Here is a 23,667-nt window from a genome sequence, read left to right as displayed (position 1 = left end):
CACCTACTATTTTCCTCGGTGGTTTCATGGGACAATCGTGCAGGAAGTGTCCAGCTTTGCCGCAGTACAAGCATAACTGCTGCTGTCTTCTTTTCTCTCTCTCGGCTTTAGTAAGAGGACTCTGTAACCCGCCGATCTGTCTGTATGGGCTCTGGGCGGTTCTCAGCCTGACGGGACTGGTTTTCTCTGGTACGTACGTAAACGGTTCTTCCTTCTGACTGAGCTTGATCAGTCTTCTGGTCCTGTAGTCTATGATCTAATTGCACCGCCAAGTCAATGGGCCTCATTACACGGACGGCGGTAAGGGTTAACGGTCACCGTTAATGGCAACGGTGACCGTTAACCCTTACCGCCGTACTACGAGGTCCCTTTGCGGGTTGGAGGATTTAACGCCTGCTTCTTGCAGGCGTTAAAATCCAACCCGCTAAGGGACCTCTGAGCTAATTACGGCACCGCAAAATTGCGGTGCCGTAATTAGCGCCTTCCCCAGTCCCATTGAGCCCTATGGGGCAGAAATGGGAATGGGGAAGGGCAATGGCGGAAAGGGGATTTACCGCCCCTCCAACCTTGGAATGGGGCGGTAAATCCCCTTTCCGCCAAGGCGGTGCCGGTATTTTACCGGCATGAGCCATGGCGCTAATAGCGCCATGGCTCACCGCCTACCGTGTAATGAGGCCCAATATACTCCGCACATCCATCAGGAGGATTCACCACTTGGGCTAAGATGTCCTTCAGCTCCCATCGCAGGCCCCGATAGAATAGAGTGGTTCTTTTCACCTCTGGCCAATTGGTTTCTGTGACCAGTCTGTTGAAGGTGGCTATGTATGTCAGCAGATCTTGGCTGCCCTGTCTGAGTGATAATAACTCGTTATCCAGGGCCTGGCCCCGAGTATGAAAGTTCTCGCTGGAATCCCATGAAATCCCGTCATAGGGGGTCATCCCGATTCACAAAGGGAATCCACCAATCTGCAGCACTCCCCCCTAGGTAAGATAACACAAAAGTGACCTTCGACTGGTCTGTGGGGAACACCCCTGGTCTACAAAGGAAGTGCAGACGGAACTGATTCATAAAAATGGCATATTTACTTGGTTCTCCTGAAAACCGCTCAGGAGGAGCCAACGGAACTGCTCCGAGTATGACTACTTGTACAGGAGGTGCATGTGGAACCGGCACTGGAGGACTGCTCCCGAGTAGTGGGGCTTGGCCAGCTTGTGTCTGGAGCAGCTGCCTAGTGAGTTCATCCGTGCGATCCCTGTTCACAACTAATTCCCTCCATAAGGCATTGGTCTCTTGCCGAATGGCATGTACCTTGGCTCGTAACTCACCCAACAACTGGGCTAACTGGTCAGTGTCAGAGGTCTCCATGGCACCCAGGCAGAGGTTCAAGTGAGGCTTTGCGTTCTGTTATGCTCACCTTATCTCTGTGGGGACGTCTGGAGCCTTGGCACGGGTACTTGTTGGATGTGCGTTGGATGCCTGGTCTCCCCTTAGGTCAGTACTCACCTTATGTCAATTCCTACAACAAGGTAATAGGGGTTAACGATTGTCCACTTCCTCCTCTTCCTCTCTATTTCCCCCCAGTGTCTCTTGTCCCTTCCTTGCCCCCCCTGAATTCTGCTCACCTTGTGATATTTGTGGGCGAGCACTCTGTCCAGCTTCTTCTCAGCAGGGGCGCAATGTCTGTGCTCCCTCGTTTAGTGGAACCAAGTTACGTTACTGGTTCATGAGATTTTGAAAGGCCAATCCCAGTCCCGCTGCGGCATTGGCTGTAAAAATGTCTTTATTGTGTATGATTGGTTGTCCTTCTTGCTGGTAATCCTTCTTTGTGTTATTCCTGTCTTCTGCGATGTCGGTGCCACCGTAGCACAGTGCAGCAAATATTGCTGTGTGCGCCTCTTTTGTCTGCCAGTCTTTTCCTCACTCTGATGTTGTGAGCCCAAGTGTGTTATGCAGGCTGTTATTGTAACCTGACTCACCCTGCCTTTGATGCGCAGTATTTATATGTCTGAATTACTCACTGTTTCTTGTTTTTACAGATTCTGATTGAGTTAAATGCTGCAATCCGAACCTGGCTGTGCGCGTTATTTGTATGTCCAATTTACTCACTGTATCTTGTTTCTGCAGGTTTTTGATCGGGTTAAATGCGGTGATCCAAACGCGGCTGCCGCAGAGATGAGGTGCTGATCATGTGCTGTGGCTGACAGGAAAATGCTAAGAATACTCGAGCCGGAATGACAAAGGAATTGCAGGTAAGTCCAATGCTACACTGGAGTTGTTTGCGTTAATTCCGGATCTAACGGTTTCTTCTTCTTCTTGTATTTCAGGTAGCAGGAACACGGTGAGCGTCACGCTGCATAAAGCAGAGCAACGCGAAGCGAGATTCAGTGCAAGGGTATGGTTTATATAGTGGCATGAAAATCCCCAATTTCGAACTTTACTACTTGGCAAGTCAGTTTAAGCATGTAGTAAAATGGATGGCGGACGAAACCACAACAGACGCCCGACTCTTACAACCAGCCTTGCCTCGGATGCTACTCAGGGATCTACTTTGGGTCCCGACCGCCACACTGCAAAACAGCCCTTACCTGGTTAAGCTTGGGACCCGCCTGTGGAAACGCGCCTGCAAAACGCGCCTGCAATAAATGTGGATGACCCGTACTCTCCACAAATCCCCATAGCAGCAATCATGGCCAGCAGACCCTGGCGACAAACGGAAACATGCAGCCAATGGGAGCCCCATGGGGACCTGGTTCAAGAACAAGAGATCCTAACGTTTGCAGAACTCAATGAGACCACAGGTCTACCGCCAGGGCAGTTCTTGCTCCATAGAGCTGTGGTGTGGAGCATGCTGGACAGATGGCCAGAATCCACGAACATGGTAACAGAGCACAAGGTCATCGAAACCATGCTAAATGCGGCCAAAGGGGGTCATGAAACCTCACGACTATATGGGGCACTAACGCAGGGCACGACCAGAAACTAGCTCAAAAGTAGGGTGAAGTCAGAGCAAGAACTGAGCCTGGAATTTGAGGACAAGGAATGGGAGAAAATAACTCACTATCACAAAAAAATCTCCAGAAACGCACGCCTGCAGCTCATCCAGTTTTACATAACCAACAGAGCATACATCACGCCAGAAGTGGTTTCCAAGTTTAGAGGAGCAGCAATCCAAGTATGCCCCAAATGTAATGAACCCAGGGCTGCTATGACTCACATGTTCTGGGGATGCCCAGTGATACGGGAGTTCTGGACACAGGTCGCGGCAAAAATGGCAGGGGTGGGCATAGACGGCGTAGTACAAGTCCCCCCCCCGTCTAGGTGCCATCATCAGCTGTCTACTGACTCGCGCCTTCTTTCCTGCCCACAAGAATTCGCTGGTCAAGGTTCCCAATTCCTTAAAGAAGCCTACAGGTACTGCTTGGAGTATTGCCTAGAAAAGATACAGAAGTCGCGGCAAAGTCACCATTTTAACCGCCGCCACCCTGGCCAGCCACGAAACACAGAGGTCCCTCCACCTACGAAAATCCCGCTTGATGTCTCTCAGTTAGCTTGGCACCAACCAGCTAAATTTGGTGTAATTTTCACTCCTAAATACCTGATGCCGCTCGGACTCCATAGAAATGGGGTAGCGGCCATCAGCGACTCCCGGTCCCCTGGGTTTAGAGTCAGGTTCAAGAGTTCTGATTTGCTAGCGTTAATCTTGAAGCCAGAGGCTTCTCCAAACTCCTCCAGCAGAACCCTGTTTGCTTGAATAGACTCCCGGGGGTGCTGTCAGCACAAGTAACATGTCATCGGCAAATGCTGCCATCTTATGCTCTTTCCCCCCAAATGGAATGCCCTGTATCCCCTCCGTCTCCCTAGATGCCTGCAGAAGAGGTTCCAAGTATATTGCATAAAGCATCAGGGACAGGTGACAACCCTGCTTGGTGCCTCTACTCTGTCTAAAGGACCTCGACATAGCACCATTCACTGCTATTCTCATGGTTGGCGCCTGATAATTAGTCTGGACCATACCCAAAAACGCCCCACCAATGCCCATTTCATGCACATGGTCCTGAACAGGAAGGACCACTCCATGCGCTCAAACGCTTTTTCTGCGTCCAGCGATAGGAGAACCGCGGGAGTGTCCGTCCTTTGAGCTTTTTCCACCAGGTGGGCCACCCTCCTGATGTTGTCCGCTGTTTGTCGGCCTCTTATGAAACCTGCTTGATCCGAATGGATCAAATCTGGGAGAAAGCCCTCCAACCTGTTAGCCAAGATTGTCGTAAATATTTTGGCATCAATATTAATCAGCGCTATGGGCCTGTAAGATGTCCTCTCTTCAGGGTCCTTTTTGGGTTTCAAAATGAGGGTCAGCCTTGCCTCCTCCATGGTCAGAGTTATTCTCCCCGTGGATCTAAAGGTGTTAAAGAGGTGAGTCAGATGTGGGACTAGTACAGTTGCGAAAGTTTTATAGAAAGCCGCGGTACAGCCATCCGGGCCCGGTGCCTTGTTCGGTGGTAGGCCGCAGGTTACCCTCCTCACTTCCTCCTCTGAAATCTCCCTATTAAGTGAATCAAGCACCTCCTTCCCGATCTTTCCCAACTCCACCATCTCTAAAAACTCCACCTGTAAGCAGGCCCGAGGCTCCTGAAACGTGTAAAGAGATTCGTAGAATTGTACTAACGTTTCCTGTATCTCCACCACCCGCGTCACCCGTTCCCCTGAACCTGTTTTTAGGGCCGTAATCGCATTCCTAGAGTGGGCTCCCCTTAGTAGGCGCGCAAGCAGTGCATCTGACTTATTCGCTTTAGCGTAAAATTTTTGACGGACAGCACCCCTTCAGCCTTTTTGGGGCGAAGGACTTCTAACTGCCCCAGTGCTCTGCGATATTCCCTCATAGCCGCCCTAGTCAGGGAAATTCCTGCCTTTTGTCTAGCTTTCTCAACTTCCTCCTCCAGCTGCGTTTCCAGCACTTCCAATGGTCTCTTTCTCTGCACCGCTGCCGCTATAAGTTCCCCTCTCAATGAAGCTTTGAAAGCATCCCATCTTGTCTCCTCCCTAATGTCCCCCCTTTTATTGAGCGCGAAGATATCCTTGATCTTTTCTTCCATTTCCTGCCAAATAATAGGGTCTCTAAGAAGATACCTTGGGCACTTCCAAGTCCATACCCCTTTTTCCCTATGTCCTAAAGCCATCCTCATTGAGACCACCTTGTAGTCTGCTATGCCAATGGGGCCTGTCACTACTTCCCGAACCCTACCCACCAGACTTGACGTGACTCATATGTAGTCAATCATAGATTGAGACCCGTGGACCCCTGAAAGAAAAGTGTAGCCTACTTCATCCCCTTTCAGTTCCCGCCACACATCCCTCGGCCCTATTCCGCCTATTCTCTCTTTAAGGTCCGCCGACATCACAGCCCCACTCCTCTTGTGGGATCCCCGACCTGTCTCAACCCCTCTCCCAAGCTATATTGAGGTCTCCCAGCAGGATTATTTGCCCTCAGGCCTTGTCTTCCAGTATCCCCAACATACGCTTCAGAAACTGCTCCTGGGCTGAATTTGGAGCATATATCACCGCCAGCGTATATGGGCTGTCCTGATATGTCCCCTTGACTATGATATACCTTCCCTTCTTATCTCTTATAGTTTCTGTGATTCTGAAATCTACCGTGTTTTTGTTGGCTAAGGCAACCCCCCCCGACTTGCTCCTCCCCGATGCGTGGAGGATCTGGCTGAATCCCCGTAGCCTTAGGCGCCCCTGATCTTTTTGCCTAAGGTGCGTTTCCTGTAGACCCAGAATGTCTGGGTCCTCCTTTCTCGTAAATTGCTCAAATTTCTTTCTCTTAAGAGGGGTGTTCAATCCCCTCACATTATGTGTTAGCCACTTGAATGTGGCTTACGCTGTCCCAGCTCCCGAGTTCTCTCCCACCCCCCCTCTCTCCCCCTGCAGCCATACCCACTAGGCAGAAAGCTCTGAGTATCCCCTCTTGAACCCTCCTGCCCCTCTTGCATTGGTGTAACTCAATGCCTCCCATGGCCTGGGCCTTGTACCGAGCCTCTGCTGCCCTCTCCCCCTTCTTCCCCTTCCCTCCCCCTACCCCCTGCACAGCCCCCTACCCATCCACCCATCCCTCCTCCTCCCCTCCCCTCAAGGAGGGCTTGCCTTTCCCGGCTCCCTCTCCCCCCTCTCCTCGGGTATACCCACCCTTTCCGATTTGTAGATGGTTACTCCCCCCACTTGCCAATTACTTCCTTTAGTGGCCCACCACACTAGCACCACATTTTGGCTTATGTTCCTTCTTGCACACTCCCTCCCACTCCACTCGGGTCATTCTTATTCCTTTCCTTGGGCGGTTTTCCGCTCAGCTTTACCCCCTTCTCTTTTCTCCCACTGCTGACCAGGCCCAGGGCTTTATCCCTGTCCCAACATGTGTCGGCTGCTTTTCAGCACCAGTGGGGTGATCATCCAGGTCCAAGTGGAGAATGTCCGCTCCTTCCTGCAGCGTGGTTATTCGCTTTTGGATCCCCTCCCACTCGAACACAAGTCCAAAAGGGAAGGTCCATTTGTATTTGATCCCCCTGCCGTTGAGCTCCTTGAGAACTGGACCCATCTGGCACCTCTTTAGCAGTGTGCTGCTCGCCAAGTCCTGGAACAATGCGATATGGCGCCCATTATACTTTATTAGCTCTTGCTTTCTCGCCTCTTGAAGGACTGCTTCCTTTTGGGCGTATCTGGTAAACGCCGCTAGAACATCTCTGGGTCCCAGCAGAGCTCCTCTGTCCCCCCTGCCCTACGATCCAGCTCCACTATATCCGGGGGTGACACTCCCAATATCTTAGCGAAGATAGCCTGGGCCACTGCTTTTAGTTCCTTGTCTTGGACCGTTTCCGGCAGCATTTTGATCCTTATATTAACCCTACGGGACCTGTTTTCCAAGTCCTCCATCTGGATCTCCAGATTTTGCGTAGCCACGTCGAACCTCTCAATTGCTTCACTGTGAGCCGTCACTTCTCTATCCATCTCCTGCATGCCTCTCTCCAAGAGATCAGTTAGCTCACCCTGCTGCCGCAATTCCTGCTTAATTTTCCCCAGGGCCGAGTTGAGGTCTGCTCGTAGGAGTTGAAATTATTCCTGGAATGTTTTCGTCAGGCTGGTTTGTAGGGCGAGCATCTCCCCCCTAAAGTCTTACCTTGAGATCACGCTGAATTTTCCCCTTTGGGCGGCGTATCCGCCTCCTCTGTGCAGTCTCTCACGCTTTTAGATGTCTCTTTCATCTCCTGCATTGGCCAAATAGTAGGAAGAGTACCCGGGGCATCACCTGAGGCTTGCAGTACTCTCCCGCTCTTTCCTTTGCTTTTTGTGGCCATCTCAGCGTGGGTCTTACTCGTGCCGTTCATGCCCTTGCGCACTACTGGCCCCCTCCTTGAGGCCCAGGGCGGCCGCTCCAGAGGTTTTTTAATGACTTATCCCCTGTTGCTCCCCTTTCCACACTTCCTTTCCCTGGGTGCTTGTTCCGCTGTCTTCCGCACCCTCCTCAAGATCCTACGGTTCCCTGGGCAGTCCCGCCGAATAAGATGTGTGCTTTGTCACTGCTCCTCTTGGATAAGTACACCTCCTGGTATACCTCCTGGGTAATTAGAGCTCTCCTGCGTTTCACTTTTCACCCCTGTGTGCTGCTTGAGACTCTGATGGTCTAGGGGGCCTCTCCCCTTAGAAGCCGAGGCCAGGCCGTTCACCTGTCTCCTCTCAACCCAAAATGCTTCTCAGGCCTCTTTCCTGACTTGTCATATGCTGCTTCCCACTCCGTAACTTCGAGCCGCGGGGTGTCTCGCACACCACTGAGCGCCGCTCATTCAACGACTTGGTAGCGACGTCCCGCTGCTCCCAGATCTCACCAGGGTCGACCCACACAGGCTCCTCCACAGCCGGCCCCTCCGACTCACACACCGGGTGCCGCTCTCCTTCGCGCTGCTCCTGAGGGGCACCCCCTCCTCCTCCGGCAGAGAACACACAAGGCTTCCTCTCCGCGGATGCCCGCCGCCAAGATAGCCGAGCACTGCACCGCCTCCTTCACTTCTGAGAACGGGCGCTCTCACCGCAGCCTCACCGTGCCAGATGCTGTGTCGTCCCCTGCCGCAGCTCCTCCTCCTTGGTCGCGGGCAAGCCACAAATCCGCCCACTCGAGCCGCTGCCGCCTCCCCCGCTCGCAAGTTCCAGTTCGCTCCAACGCTGGGGCAGCCGCAGCAGAGCTGTCTCGCCAAGGCAGCCACAAGGCAAACCCAGAGCAGCGCGGCCTCAACACCCTCCAGGCAGTCGGGTGCCGAGCCGCCCCCGCCGCGGGTCCCCCTCCTCCGCTGCGAGTCACGGCTCCATTCGCAGGGGCCGCGACAGCTCCTCCCGCCCTCAGGCTCCGGCCCGTCTCGCGCAGTCAACGGAAAAGGCGAGTCGCTGCTCTATTACTGTCTCTCCTGGTGCGCCCGTGCACCAGTGTCACTCCGTGCCACCTGCCGCCTCGAATTCCAGCCCAGAGACCCGTGGTCAGCAAATTCCCAGGTCCGGGATGCGGGAGCTCCGCCGGCACGTCTATCCTCTGCAGGCGGCCATCTTGGAATCCAAGATATTTAGTTTTTATGATATAACATTTGATGTGAATGTGCTAGTTATATAGAATAAAGATCAATACATTCTGCTCATCAGGATGAATGATTCAAGACACTATAATTCGGTCGTCGGAAAGTGGTTAGTCGGTTCCGCAGGGCTCCACCGGTGGTGTCGTCGTGGTAGGTCGGCTCAGCTTCTCCCTCGTCGGATTCTCAGGTCCTGTGGTGACTTCTGAAGTTCCAGTCCCAAAAGCCCTGCTTTTATGCAGCATACCCCCATTCACTCAGCCTAGCTGTCAATCAAACATGCTGAGTGGTGGGCCGGCCGGCTCACCACTTGGGCCAATCACACAAGAGTGCGACTTGAGTTACCAAGGCAACTCAGTCCAGGGTGCCTAAACCCCCTCCGACACCCTCTGTGGTACCCAGGCAGAGTGGCACCACTTTTGGAGGCTTCTGTGGTGAAGCCCATCAAAAAGTGGAACAAAGGGCTCGACTTGGGTTGGAGTCACAGAAGAGAACACAAACGCCATTTTAGAATCGAGTCCTGGCAAAAAATACCAACCGGCGAATTAATATTAAATAAATAAACCGGCGGTATGTTTGAGGCTAATAAATCATTTTATTAATTTTCAGAATTGTGGAAAAGGCGAATTTGGTGGGGGTGGTTTCACACAACCTCAATGAATCTGGAGCAGGAAGACATTCAACCCACTTGGTGAAGAGACACGTAACGGTCAATATATATTTGTTGCTGCATGCAGAATGAGTCACTGGACTAATAAAGTAAAACTGAAGATCAGACCAGGTGTAAGGAAGGCATGGTGTCAAACAGTGAAGACAGACACAAGTGATCACAGTTCAGGAGTGTTTATTAAACTTCATTGGGTTGGTAGAATGCTTATATAAACCTAACTCTAATGATGGGAGCAAGCTACGACCATCAAATAATAATAACGCAGTCCTAGTGGAGTCTTTGTCAAAATAAAAGGGCCTATATCAATAAATCTATTGCCAATCCTTACTTCTAAATACAAAAGGGTGTGGGACAACTGTGTATGCAAAAAAGGGACAACTGTGTATGCAAAAAGGAAAAAGTGTTTAAGAAATGATATGTCAGGATAGTTGAGCCGTTGGCTTCCCTTCCCCACGTTTTGAGCACGGGACAGGGTGGCACGTTGAGCTTCACACACTCTGGCTTCTTGTCCACGAGGAAACAGTTCAAAACACTGGTCTTAGGGCCTTCTGCCATAGCCTCTTTTCCATTAACGGTATATTATTACAAATCTCAAAGTTCCGTTCGTGCCAGGATTTTTACATGCACAAGTTCTTGCTTTCAATGTTCATCATGAGTCTCCCTCCTTCAGGCTGAGACATCTTTTATCACAATGTTTACACTTGGTCTCCCTCATTTGGGCTCAGACCATGGATCTCCCTCATTCAGGCTCGAATCCTCTTGATATGGATCTCCCTCGTTCGGACTTGGATCCTCTTAGTATCAAAATCAAAGACTTTCGAATGTGCGACTGGTTTAGCTTAAACCGCTGCAGGACCACTTCAGTTCACTCACACAATGTTCGTAACAATCTTTTATTTTTGTTTCTCACTTCTTGGCGGGATATCTTACAGAGACTTTCGATTGAGCACCTTCACGGTTCCAGACCACTCTGTCAACGGATTCGTATCTGTCCTTCTCAAGTTCAAACATTCATCAGCAGTCTAGCTTTACTGGCATCTTTCATCGCACAATGTTCGTTCCAGCGCTCGTTATACAATGTTGCTGCTTGCAACCTTGACTTCAACACAGAACGGTCTTGCATCGGTCTCCCCAACTGCCTGGCTGTGTTGATCTCTCTGGCGCTACTTTGTTCTTGGAGCCAAAGACGATACTACGACAGCTGCTACTCCTCCCAGCTGCCTTGATCAGTTACACAGGAGTGCCTCCGATATCTTCGACACACAATGTAGGATTCTTCAGTCTGGTTTCCTGACCTTATGCTTTCACTGTCGAAGGTTCCTTCGTGTGCTTTGCCTCGCTCCGAGTGTGCTTTCTTCCTTATATCCGTGTGGGGAAGTTTAATGGAAGTCAGGTATGAATAATCGCCAGTAATTGCCTCACCTCGCCTGACCATTGTAGTGGGACATTTAAGGTATACTGCTTGGGTCTTAGGGGGTCATTATGAGTTGGGCAGTAAGGGATTACTGGCACCGGTAAGGAGACCAGTGCCAGTAATCCCTTACTGCCCAATTCCGAGGTCCCTTAGCGGGAACCGTAAGGAACGTGTGGTCTGACCACACGTCCATTACGGGTCCCGCTAAGGGACCAGGGTGCTAATAACGGGCTTGCTAGTTGCGAGCCCATTATTAGCGTCCTCCCCATTCCCATTCAAATGGGAATGGAGAATGGTTTGTTCAATGGGGACTTACCTGTCCCTCCAGGGTCGGAATGCACCGATAAGTCTCCATTGAACAAGACCGGTCCGGACCCAGTATTGGAGGCAGCCATGGCGCAAATAGCGCCATGGCTACCTCCAATCTCGGAATGAGGCCCTTAGTCTGTTTTTCCCAGAGCGGGCTGTCCGTGTGAAAGTGTTAGATAAGGGAAAAGGGGGGATAGGTTCCCATGTATCAGAGCTGGTAGGATGGGCTAAAGGTGTTACGGGGAAAGGAATACTGCCTCTCGCCATGCGGTGTCCCACTCCCCGAAGACCCCTCACCCAGGTGATCCTCCCACACTGGTCCACACCCAGGGTCTGGATCCAAAGGGAATGGCCATGCTCTGGCCAACTGAGAGAGAGATCTGCGGGGACTAAATGGTGAGACACCTTCTGGTTTCTCACACCAGGTTACGGTCTTTCATCTCTTTCGTAAAGGAGCCCAGTGAGTGGGAGAATTTGGTTGGAACTGAGAACACATGAGACACCCCTTTAACTAAATATTTAGGTCAAAAAGTGACCTCATATAAGATCTCCATTGTCTTTTGAAAATCTGATAACCAGTTATTGCTGCATCATGTGCATGATTTAACATTAGGCTTCAAAGTGAGGCAGTATCACCCTCTGATCACAACAGTATTGGGGTTTCCTAACCAAAAATCCATCCTGAATTTTGAATATCTTCTGGACTGTCATCAACACTTGAAGAGCTTTCTTTCCCTACCAATCCGGTTCGGATAAGAGAACGTTTTCTGTATTGTCTAAATATGTACAGAATGATCCTATAACTGGATTTCTTTCCTGCACATTAATTAAATCTTGTTCTGGAGCCTCTCTACTCTTTCGAGAGTAAAATGCTCACTTTCAGCTTGAGTTTGTGATCGAGTCACTGCTGTTACTTTTATTTCTCAAGGAGCTGTTACAAATTAATATACTCGCATTGGATTGCTGTAGTTTCGGAGAGTTGATCAGCCACATCATTTCCTGTTTTATCCAGACTGTCAACCTTTCAGTGACCCTTTACTTTCTTTCAAAATAAGGTCATGTTGTTTGATGTCACTAAAGCATCTAGCGTTGGGATTTGTTGTTTGTACAAAACATTCCTCTGGCTTTCTAGTTTACTAAATGCTCAACAAATCTATTTTTAACATAATCTTATGTATGGCCTTCAGTTCCACCACCTGACTACTCTGGGGACCAATTTTATAACCAGCCTTCGGTTTCGAGGATGTCAATCCCATAAACATTCCCAACGCCTGCTACGAATTCTTTCTCATCATTTTCTTTAATATGGTAGGGACATCCATCCACATTACCTAGGGGCATTCTCTGACAGGTATTCTTGCAATATATCTTATGAGTAGAAACTAGATAGACCTCATATTATAGGTTGTGTGAAGGCATCATGAGCCAGACACAGACAGCAGGTTCCAGGTTTCTCAACAAAGTTGTATTTAACTTAAACGGGATGGTAGATGAATACCTAACTTGCCCTATGCTAAGGTGGGATTTCCCTACCTAAAGGAAACTAAGAATAGTCTAAGTCAGGAAGTCCAAAGTAAAACTTCTGTCTGTGTCCATAACCTATACTTGCCATCACAACTAAGTGCATACAATGTGTAGGGATGTCAGCATTAAAAAGTAATAGTGTTCAAAGTAAAGTTCAGAGCTTCTTCTAGCTCGTTGGCTTGCAATCAGCTTCCATTGCCCAAGTTCAAAGTAGTTCAACAAATACAGGTGTACCCTTTGCCAAGAGTTTAAATCTTCCAGCTTTCAAACCAACACTTGACTTAAATATCACAGTAAGATCTTTGCACAACACAAGCTTGGTAATAGGTGTTTTCAGTGGCTTTTCCATTCAGGGCCATCCGATCAAGGCACACGTGGGAGGACCACACGGTCCACCCATTACAGGTCACACAACCGGTACCATTGCTTGACTGCTTCTTCTTGGACACCAGCCCACTGCTTCTCCTCAGCAGTGAGGTTTGCCTCGGTCACATGTGTCACACTCTCCTGACACTGTATTGTGGCTTGTTTAACCACCATGTGCTTGTTACACCTTCTTATGTTCCCTTGGCTTTTGGCAATGCTTATTTCCTTATAATGCACAGTTCTTGGCACTTTCATGGCTGTGACAAGTGTTGGATTTCTCATATCCTGCATTCAACTCATGGTACTCTCTTGGTATTGTTAACACTTGTTTCCGTCAGTACATTATTTCAGTGCGGTTCAAAACTTCCCTTTTAGTAAAGTTCACAATCTTTCTTTCAGTCCTTTCAAGATGCCAGAGTGTTTCCAACTTGCTTTCAATTCGTTTGGTATTCAAAATGCTTTGCTTTCATTTCGTTTGTTACTAAAAATACTTTTCATTTGCTTTAACTTGCTTTCAATTCGTTCGGTTTTCAAAATGCCTTCTGCCACCACAGGTTCCTGTTTCTCCATGCGGTCGCCCCCGTCTTCTCCTGTCGGTCTTTATGTGACTTGCGCACACCTAGCAGTGCTTCCTCGGCGAGCAGGATACACGTAACTGCTTCTCTTGGTCCTGCTGGCCTCCGTCTCACGGTTTGCCACCAGCCTCCAGCTTCTTGTGTCTCTGCTTCTCGCTACATACATTCTGCATGCCTTCCTGGATCTCCAGCACTCCTCCTGCCATGCCGCCACTCCTGAGAGGTCTCCCCGCACACAGCTGACTGTGCTCCCGCAGCTGACTGTTTTCAAAGCTCCCACATCCATTTCCATTACAAAAAGGACTAGACCGCTCGCCAGCAAAGTAGTAGTCCTGCTTTGCTCTTGTTGTCCTCCTCCTCGTTCCAGTACCTGGTTGGGGCTGATCATTGTTCATTTTCACAAAATGAGGATTTGTTGGTCTGGTTATCATCTCCTTTGTCTCATTACCATATGGATGCAATTTGGGGAATACTTTAGGAGCATCACAGGGAAAGAGCTGAGCTAAAAATGCACAAACACGTAAAGGCTGATGCCTCATCCGCAGCATATTCCACCAAACTCATCAACCTATCTAGAAAGTTCCTCGCCCCCAACAACTGTCTCACACCAGCCAGAGACATCACTGGAAGCAAACTTCACTACTGTGATGCCATCCTTGCAGACACCTCCTCAAAAAACCTAAAAAAACTGCAATTGATCCAAACAACACTCTGAAAGCAGTCTGGGGCTTGAAACGTTCCGACCACATCTCCAAAGTGAGATGGGAAGCTCATTGGCTGCCTATCAAGGCACGCATTGACTTCAAAATCCTATCCATCACCCACCGCTGCCTGCACAACACTGCCCCCCTTCCTCACGCACCGTATCTCCAAAAAACCTAATGTATGCAGCCTGCGCTCCTCCTCCTCCACGTTACTTAGCACCCCCAGATTCACCAGAAAAAGAGCCGGCAGAACCTGCTTCACCACCACTGCCCCTACCCTTTGGAACACTCTCCCCCCAACATCAGAGATGACCCCTCCTACCTGACCTTTCACAAAAACATAAAAACAATACTATTCAACAAACATGTGTAACCTTGCGCACATGCTTCTGCTTTATCTGTAACTACCACCTGTGATTTGTAACCACCAAGACACCTTGTATTTCATATGTACTGTCTGACTGCAATGTAACCTCTAGCGCTGTGATACCTCGAGATCCTGGGTGCTATCAACAAATGAATTAAATAAATAAATGAAGGCTTGAGGGATGGAGGGTTTGTGGTGAAAGGGAAATGGGGGACACCATGTCTCACCTAAGGACGTCAACTCCCCACTCCCCAAGTCTCCTCCACACAGGTGATCCTCCCTCGCATATCCACCCCCAGGATCAGGATCCAAAACCGATGGCCTTTCCCTGGCCACCTGAGAAGAGGATACCGGGAGTAAAAGAAGTGAGGACACCATCAGAGTTGTTTCAAGGTCTTTATCCTCTGACAATTGTCTTGTACACAATCATGTAGATCCGTGTATCCTTGTTCCACTGAACTCATTGTTTTGATCGTATCTGATTACTACAGGATAACTCTGCTTTGAAAGAATCCAGGAAGTAACCTTGAACTAGAGACATTCCCAGTTTGTATCCGGTCATTCTGCAAATATTGTAGGGGCTGGTGGGAGGTCTCAACTATTTTATGTTCCCCATGGATCAATGAACGGTAGTTTTTCAATGCCCATACTATTTCCAGGAGCCATTTTCTGCATTCATAAAATTCTATCTCAGCGGATGATAAAGTTTTCCTTGCGTAAAAATCACTTTATTGACCTGGCTATTCTTCTGATATAAGACTGTGCTTACATAGGTGTTGGAAAATCCTGTCTACAGGGACAATTCCTTGTTTTTGATGGGATTAGCCAAGTATGGAGCCTGGGATAAACTTTTTTTCAGTTGTTTCAAATACTCCATTTGGGAGTCCACCCACTCTCACTTGGCCCATCCCTTCAATAGATGGACCAAGGGTTGAGTGATCTCTGCGTAATCCTCTATTTATTAAGATTATAGTTAGTCAATCCTAATAGACAACGTAATTCAAGTAGATTTGTGGGGTTGTTCAATTTCAGTAAAGCCTCTACCTTCTTTTTCTGAGGATTGAGACCTGTGGCTGTGATTTCATGGCCTAGAAATTGTACTTAAGTTCTGCACCACTGTGTTTTCTGAAGGGATAACTTCACACCTGCATTTCTCAGTTGGTTCAACACATGGCGAATCTCCTACAGGTGTTCCTCAAAAGGTTTAATTTTGATTAGCAGGTCATCCACATAGGCCAAATTCCCTCTTCATACAAAGGTAGGCATGGCTTTATGTAGGAATGTATTTATCTAATTTCTGCTATTAATACACCCAAAGACAGTTCTGGAACATGCAACCTGCTGCCCCTGAAACGTAAAGGCCACTTCATATCAGTGTTTAGAGTACCAAAACAGTCCAACAACCATTAGTCAAATCGAGGGCAGTATTTACTTTCAAACCATGGATCTGTTCAAGACCCTGATCAATTTAAGAAAGAGGCCACCATGACATGTGTACCCTCTGATTCAATTCCCTTATGTCTGCACAGAGTCTCCATTATCAATTGGTTTTCAATATTACTAGGACTGAATTATTTAAAGTACTCTGGATTGGTTGAATAATTCCACGAGATTCCAAGTTCTTGATAATTTGTGTGAGTGATTCCATGGATGCTAGAGGTAACTGGTATTGTCTTACAAATACTGGTGCCATATTAGGGTCTGTAGGTATGGTTGTTCAATGAAGAGAGGTATGTGCACAATCATATGAATCCACAGAGACAACTTTCTGAAAATCCCCCAAAGTCGGTCTTAATATTTGCTTTTGCTCTTCTGTTTCACAGGCATCAGTTATACTGATTTGTTCTCCAACCATCTGGTGGAAACCTGGAAATAACGTTTGGGTGGCTATTTCCGAGGTATCTCCTAATTGCGTAGAGAGGTCATTGCTTATGGTGTCTACCTGGCTAATCGATTCCTAGGTCTCAATGTAGTTACTTCTTACTTTGAATACTATCTCATTTTGAAGCATCTCACATGTAAGATCATCGGCTCCATAAGAGCACAGGAAGCACATCATACAATTCTCCCCTCGTCGAGTATAAAGAGTTTTGTGCTAATGACCATCAGTATTGTCACAACAATCTTCAAGTATGAGACCAATGCTAGGACTGTCCTGGATTTATTCTAGAATTAACAGCCACCCAATGGTGGTATCCTGGGATTCCTTGATGCTTTGGGGGTTCATTATTATTAACTAATATTGGAAGGTGTCATCTTTGAGACATACCTATAGAGTTGTCTGTATAGACCAGCCCTTTTGCTGAAGAATATTGTTTTAATGAATTAAAGCTCCATTAAACAAATTCTTTTCATTTCTAATTTCTACTGGCAATGTGTAGTGTTGCGTGTTTTCTGGAATAGTAACTTCTTATTTGATTTGAACATCAGCAGCATAAGGAAGCAGTTGAGCTGACCCAAATGCTTTTTCGATGTAGTATGTGATTGTCAATAAACAAATAAGAAACAGCATTTCTCATGAAACAGCAATTATGATTTACCTTTTTATTTCCAATTTGGATCTCCAGCATGCACCTGCTGGTAATCATCTATTTTGAATCCATCGCATCAAGTCCAGATTGCTCTTTATCTTTCAGATTAAATGTGGGAATTGTCTGATCCTTCTGTAATTTCCTGAGTTATCTTTTAGTAATGAAACTTCTTTCTTGAGCTAAGCAAACCTTGGAGAGAACTGTTTCCGATTGAGCCGAGTTTCAGGTAGCGGGCATCTGTGATTTCCAGTATCATCAGGGTCGCCTTCAGTTTTTGGTTGACTGGAAGGGCTACTCCCCGGCGGACCATTCCTGGGAACCTGCTTCAGGTGTTCATGGCCCTCGCCTGGTTCAGGCTTTTTCTCGGCTTCACCCGGGTAAGCCCGGATGTCCGCCTCAGCAGGGGGGGGGGGCATACTGTTACATCTCACTACAGCGTTTGCCGCAGCCGTGTTCGCTTCATTGCGGTGGCTGGGACTTCCAACATGGCTGCTGGCTCAAACCGTTTCTTTCCTTGCTGTCCGCCCCTTCCAGCCTCAGCGGGCGTCTCGCTTGCCTTGAGTCATCTGACCAGTTATATGCCAGCTGTTACGGACTGCACACGCATCGCTAGTCCCCTAGAAGATGCTCCGTAAGTTCGTGGTCCAGGGATTCTGGTTACTCACCTACTCTGTGTTTCTTACAATCTAATTACCTTTTGTGTTTCCAGATCGGTCTCCTTTGTGGTCACAACTGCCTTTGCTGCATGAAGCAATCGCCACGCCTACGTTTCTACCCTTCTTCCAACTCTGAAACCAAAGCACGGCATCAGCCTCCTCGCTCCGATTCCACATACAGGAGTAAGATTAGGATCGGGGTTTCAACCCAGGGGAAACACCTTTGTGCTCCCCATTCCTTTCCTAACTCTCTCCCTCTGCTAGGTCTCTCTCTCCGGGAACATCTCTACTCTTGCCGACCTCCACGCCCCCGGTGCAGAAGCCTTTGAATTAGGCAGCGGCTTCGCCTCCGTAAATCAAAAATCTCAAGGACAGGTCTTAGCTGCAGAATAGGAACTCTTCTCATCATGTCCTTTGGGTTCCAGGTATCGCCCCTTTGCCTTCAGAACAGCACCACGTTGTTGTTCCCTCCGCTGTCTCCCGTCCGGGGAAGAGTTTAAACAGGCTGCAGGTGCCGATCCCCTTCTTTCCTTTTTCTCTTTTCAATCTGTTTCCGAGTCTTGCACTCACTTTCCTTCTGTGCCTTCTTTCTCTTAGTCAAAGACTCCCCTCCAACCATCGGAGAACCATCGCTCCAACACCACTCCGCCTGGGAATCTAGAAGAAGAAGCGCATTATCCCCACCGCTCCCAACTCCAGTTAAGGGTTTTATTCCCCAGAGGGTTTCCCTGGGGAGGTTGCTCATCTCTGTCCTGTCCCACTACAGGCAGATGGGGAGTAAGGTCCTCAGGGGGATTTTTCCTATCGTCAAGGACTGCCTACCTGCAAGGTCAGTGGTTACTGCTGGGTGCTTTGTTACAAGTCATATAGTGAAGCAGATTGTTACACTATGAGGCATAAAAAACCTGAAGAGGAAGGAAAGTCTTTTTGTATTGGGGTTTCTGTTGGAATTAACAGTTTTAATTCTTCTTCTTAAGTCGTGTGTATATGAGTTTCTTTGTTACTCTTCTTTATATTCCTGTTTCTATTATACTTCTTTTAACTCTGAGTCTCTGCTCTTTTGGAGGAGGTATTACATCCAATGCCGGGTTTATATCACCACAGAGTTCTCTTCATTATCAAATGTAATTGTTACTTTTTTCTGTTCACTAAATTCAACTTTTTCATTTTTCTCTTGTTTTATTTCAAGGAATAAAGTTGCTTTGCCGTTGGCCTCTGCCAATTAGTCAGCAAACTCAGGTGTATTTTCATATGAGATAAAAGACGTTTCTGGTAAGGCTTGGCATATCTTTTCCCTCATTCCCCCTTCTTCCTCTTCTCTTGTGTATTTTGAACTGGAACAATTTCCTCTTGTCATTGTCCACCCTGACCTGTTAATTCATTTTGGCCAAGGTTTCTATGAGCATTAGAATCAGGATTTCTCTGCAGGGATCTCATGAATTGACCAATACTCTCTGTTAATTGTTTGATCTGTCGCTCCAATTGTGAGACTCGTATTCCACTCTCCGGACTATGAGGTCTTCTCTGATCATACCTCTGTTCTTCTCTAGAATGGTAAATGTCTTTTCTGTGAGAGTAGTTCTGATAGTTCTAAGAACTATTGTTGTATCTATTGTTCGATCTCCACCCACCCTGGTCCTGGGATTTGTTATCTTGGAATGTAGGAGTAGAAGGCAGATCATTGTCTTGGTAATTCATCCTAGGAGCTGGTTATTGCCTTGTCTTCGCCGTAAAAGTCGGACTCAGATTTCTCTGGGAACCTAATCCTGGGCTCTGGCATTTCTCTCTGCAGGAGGAATAGCTTTGTAGCCATGTACATGCTTTGAGCCTCAATGCTGACGACTAATGTAATTCTCTGGTTTTGTGGGATCTCTATTTTGCATGCTGGGTGGACTCTGCTGGTTATGAACAGATGGTCTTCTCTGTCTGTTAGGATCATTAACAGTAGAGGAATATGTCTTTGGGCCCTGTCTCTAAATCCAACTGAGGATTACTCTCAAACTTAGCTACCCTAATGGCGCTCCAGAAGGCATTTCTTTGGTGTTCTTTTCTTTGTTTGTGAGAGTTGTTGGTATTGTACTACCTAGATCCCCATAGCTTGTGGCATTATCCACTCCAACATTATTGAATGATCAAGATCGCAGACTAACTGAGTCACTATGTATTTGTCACACTTTCAAAAGGATACAAATAAACACCCCTTTTTGGAGGGTTTTTAGCGCACCTTGAAAAGGATACAGACTTTCAAAAAGGATACAAGATAAACATCCACTCTATGGGAACCCTTCACTCTGAGAGGTCTTGAACGCAACGTTAACAAGACTTTCCCCCCAAGAGCGCAGCCTGTAGAAATGTAATATGTCTAACAGGCCAGGGGCTTGAGTGAAAAGGCAGGAGCAGCGACAACAGAGCTAAGGGAAAAAAGCAAGATATAGCAGTTCAGAAGAGCAGCCAGGTATGCCAAAATGCAGCAATCACCACTCACAAGTACCCCCTCTTATCTGCGTAGCCAAGGAGAATTCCAGTAACCTACTTGGAATCAGCAAAATGGTGATAAAGAGTAGAAGGAAAGGAAGTCCCAGTTCTAGAAAGTCTGTGCAAACCAACTAACCCGAACGGCATGAGGGCGCAACTAAATAGTCCCAGAATAATCCCAATGAAATCAGCAAAGCGTCCCAAAATGAAAATAACCAATCCAAGTTGTGACCTTCAAATCAGGAAAGCGTCCGAGTGGTCACTGCGGTGTGTAGAACAAAGTTCCTTGTGATAAACAAAACAGTGTCTTTGGTAGATCCGGAAAGTGGAGTGTTCTGTGATCTTGTGAGAGGTAGGGGTCCCAAGAAGCTAGTGGAAACAGTAGCCAGTGCAGAGAAAAGAAACTTGAGAACCGGAGTCCAGCGCAAAGTTTCCTAATGTGTAGACTGCGCTGGACGTGAGATTAATGTACTTAGAAAGCGTCACAACAAACAAGGGCAAAATGAAGGCAGACCAATTTGGTAGCCGTATGTTCAATAACCGAGGGAAACAGCCGAGGGAATTTAGCGCCAGAAATCGTAGAGGGTAAAGCGAAAGAATAATCCTTTGATGCACGAGCCGGTTCCGGGAAATACAGGAATCAGAATGTCAAAGAGTCGGGCACTAAACTAATTGCTTAGTTTTAGGAGCACCCATTGCTGGGATTTGCCCAACTAAGTACTGGAAGCACTCGAAAACGCAGGACACGTTACGTGCACTTCACGTGACCGCGAGCAGAGGGATTGTCGGGAGGTGTAGTGCGGCGTATCTCGCGAACCGAGTGCAGTCAATGGAGTGAACTATTCCTGAACTCCCTGAGAGAACAAATGGTTGATAAGTACGAGGGGCCCAAAGAAACGGAAGATTTGGGACTGCATCACCTTCAGAACTCAGGTGTGAAACCTTGAAGAGAAAAGCATAATTAATTCCAATCCCCACCCCAACAGCAGGGCTTGGAGAGAAGAACCCTTTTCGCTCTCTCCTCTGCAGCTGCACCATCTTAGGAGAGCAATGTTTAATTGTCCCTTACCAAAGGAGAGACAATCTTTCACAGATGTGCATTTTACCTGATTTTATCCTGTATTTTATGATGGGCTTTGAAACTCCAGAAACTCACAAAACACACTTCTTTGCAGGCGGACAGTCTGGGGACAATGGAGGATCAGAGCAGAAGCCAAACACCAGCCCTGAACTGGAATCAAGCTGAAAGAAAATCCCAAATCATAGCAAACCTTTTAAAGACTTCCTTCCCCCAACCTGGACTAGGAAAACAGTTATCCAATCAATTTTGAAAGTTAGCCTCAGCCAATAGGAGGATGGTGAGATCTTTAAACCCAAGGCTAAGATCCACAGACAGGGTCTCAGGTCTCTGAGTAGAGGAGTTTGCTGAGAAAACTGGAGAGCACCAGGAAAGGAAGCCCCTTGAAGCCAGAATGGGTCAAGCTGAAGTGAGGGAGAAGAGCCCTTTGACCCCCAGAAGAGGGACATGCTCAAATGAGGGACAACAGCGCCGCTGGGACCTCCCAAGAGGTTGTGCTCCACTTAGTAGGAAAAGAGTCCTTGGAACCACAGAAGAGGGGTGTGCTCCAGTGAGAAGGAACGAACCCCTGTCAGCCCAGAAGGGTAGTGTGCTCCAGTGAGGTGGAGGAGAGCCCCTTCAGACCAGAACATAGAACCCCCTAACCCAAAGTGGGGTATGATAAGTAATAAGAGAGAGAGTGACTTTGATCCTCTGAAGAGGGGATGTGTAACAGAAGAGGAGAGTACTTTGAACTCCGGAAGAGAGCGTGCTCCAATCGGGAGTCGGTGGGGGTAGCGAGCACCTCATAAGCCCAGAAGGGGGGTGCCCTACAGTGTAGAGGGAGTGAGAGAGTGACTTGGATCCTTGGAAGAGGGGATATGTGACAAAGGCGGAGAGCCCCTTAGCCATGGAAGAGGGGAATACGTAATAGAGAGAAGGAGAGCCCCAGTGTAGGGGAGGACTTTTGGGACACTTGGAAAAGTGAGGAAGCCATAAATCGAGAGAGAGGTGTAGAGCTATGTGGTCCCCAGAAGAAAGGGTAAAGACAGAGATCTAGACTGTTTGTGTCAGGATCTGGTCTGTGGATCCGCTACTGAAGGGGATGCACTACAGCCTCTGGTAGTGGTTGCCATGGCACCTGAGATGACATGGGACACACAGAACTAAACTACATTGCCTGTGCACCATCCCACAATGCAACCGGTTGACCAGCATGTGAGCTAGCACTTCCATCGTCCACAGTATTTAAAGAGCTGGATAAGTGGTCACGGCACTTCTCAACAAATGATCTTCGTCCTGTGAGTAGCACTCTTTGCCCTTTGCAGTTTTGTTTGGTGTGACTTTGCCCTGTTGATTCGGGTTACACTTTGATATTCACTTGCTACTACCCTCATCTGCTTCTGGATTGACCACTGTGTACTGATGCCAGCTTTCATTGGATTGCTGTCTTTGGAATGTGGATATCAGACTTGGTTGTTACCTTGATCATGTACACATTGGATTTGTGACTGTTATGAGTGAGGAACATATCTGAACTTTTCTTCATGGATCTGTGGATATCTGACTCTTTGGGCTCTGAACCACTTTAGAGCAGGACTCTACCCCTCTCTCCTAGCTGCAGCCTAGGGCTTTATGGGATAATGTACCCCCTTTAACCTAGCGGCACCCTCGTGTCATGAGGGACAGGGTAGTCCCACCCTTTCTAATTCCGCTGACCATCTGTCCTCCAGTGCAGAGTCTTGCAGGCGGGTGTCTGTATCATGTCAATTTCATCCCGGTAGTGTGAGAAACATGAAGGTGTCTCACCCGCTAGTCCCCGGGGATCTGACATCCAGGTGGCCAGGCAAGACCCATCACTATTGGATCCAGTTCCTGGGGGTGGACCAGTGTGGGTGGATCACCTGGATGGGGGGTCCACAAGGAGTGGAAGTCGGACACCGACAGGTGAGACGCGGAACCCCTTCCTTATAACACCTTTTCCCCATCCTACCCTGTAGGATACCTAGAAGTTCTTTGCCCCCGCTTTCCGACATGAACACTTTCTTACACCACGAAAGACAATGGACTAACACCAGGGCTATTTACCTGACATGTCCCAACACAAGGGTCAGGCAGAGTCAGGCAATTGATAATAACAACACACACCTGACAGCCCGTTCCCTTCCCCACAGGGATAAAAGATGGAGCACAAGAGCACACTTTGAGCAAGGCAGACCACACGACAGGCAGCTATTCCAGAACGGCAGTTCAAGAGGAGGAGAAAGGGGGCAATAACCAAAGGACGACAAGGAGAGAAGTGCCCTTGCCCTTTTCGACCCAGACCTGCGAAGCCTCCATGAAATGAATCATAAGGCTGGGAACAACAGCTAGCATGTGGTGTAACAGATGCCAACGGTGTACGGA

This window comes from Ambystoma mexicanum, chromosome 11 (assembly GCF_040938575.1).
Source record: "Ambystoma mexicanum isolate Mex_15411 chromosome 11, UKY_AmexF1_1, whole genome shotgun sequence".
NCBI classification, from domain to species: Eukaryota; Metazoa; Chordata; class Amphibia; order Caudata; family Ambystomatidae; genus Ambystoma; species Ambystoma mexicanum.
The sequence above is the reverse complement of the archived record's forward strand: the minus strand, read 5'-3'. Positions refer to the sequence as shown.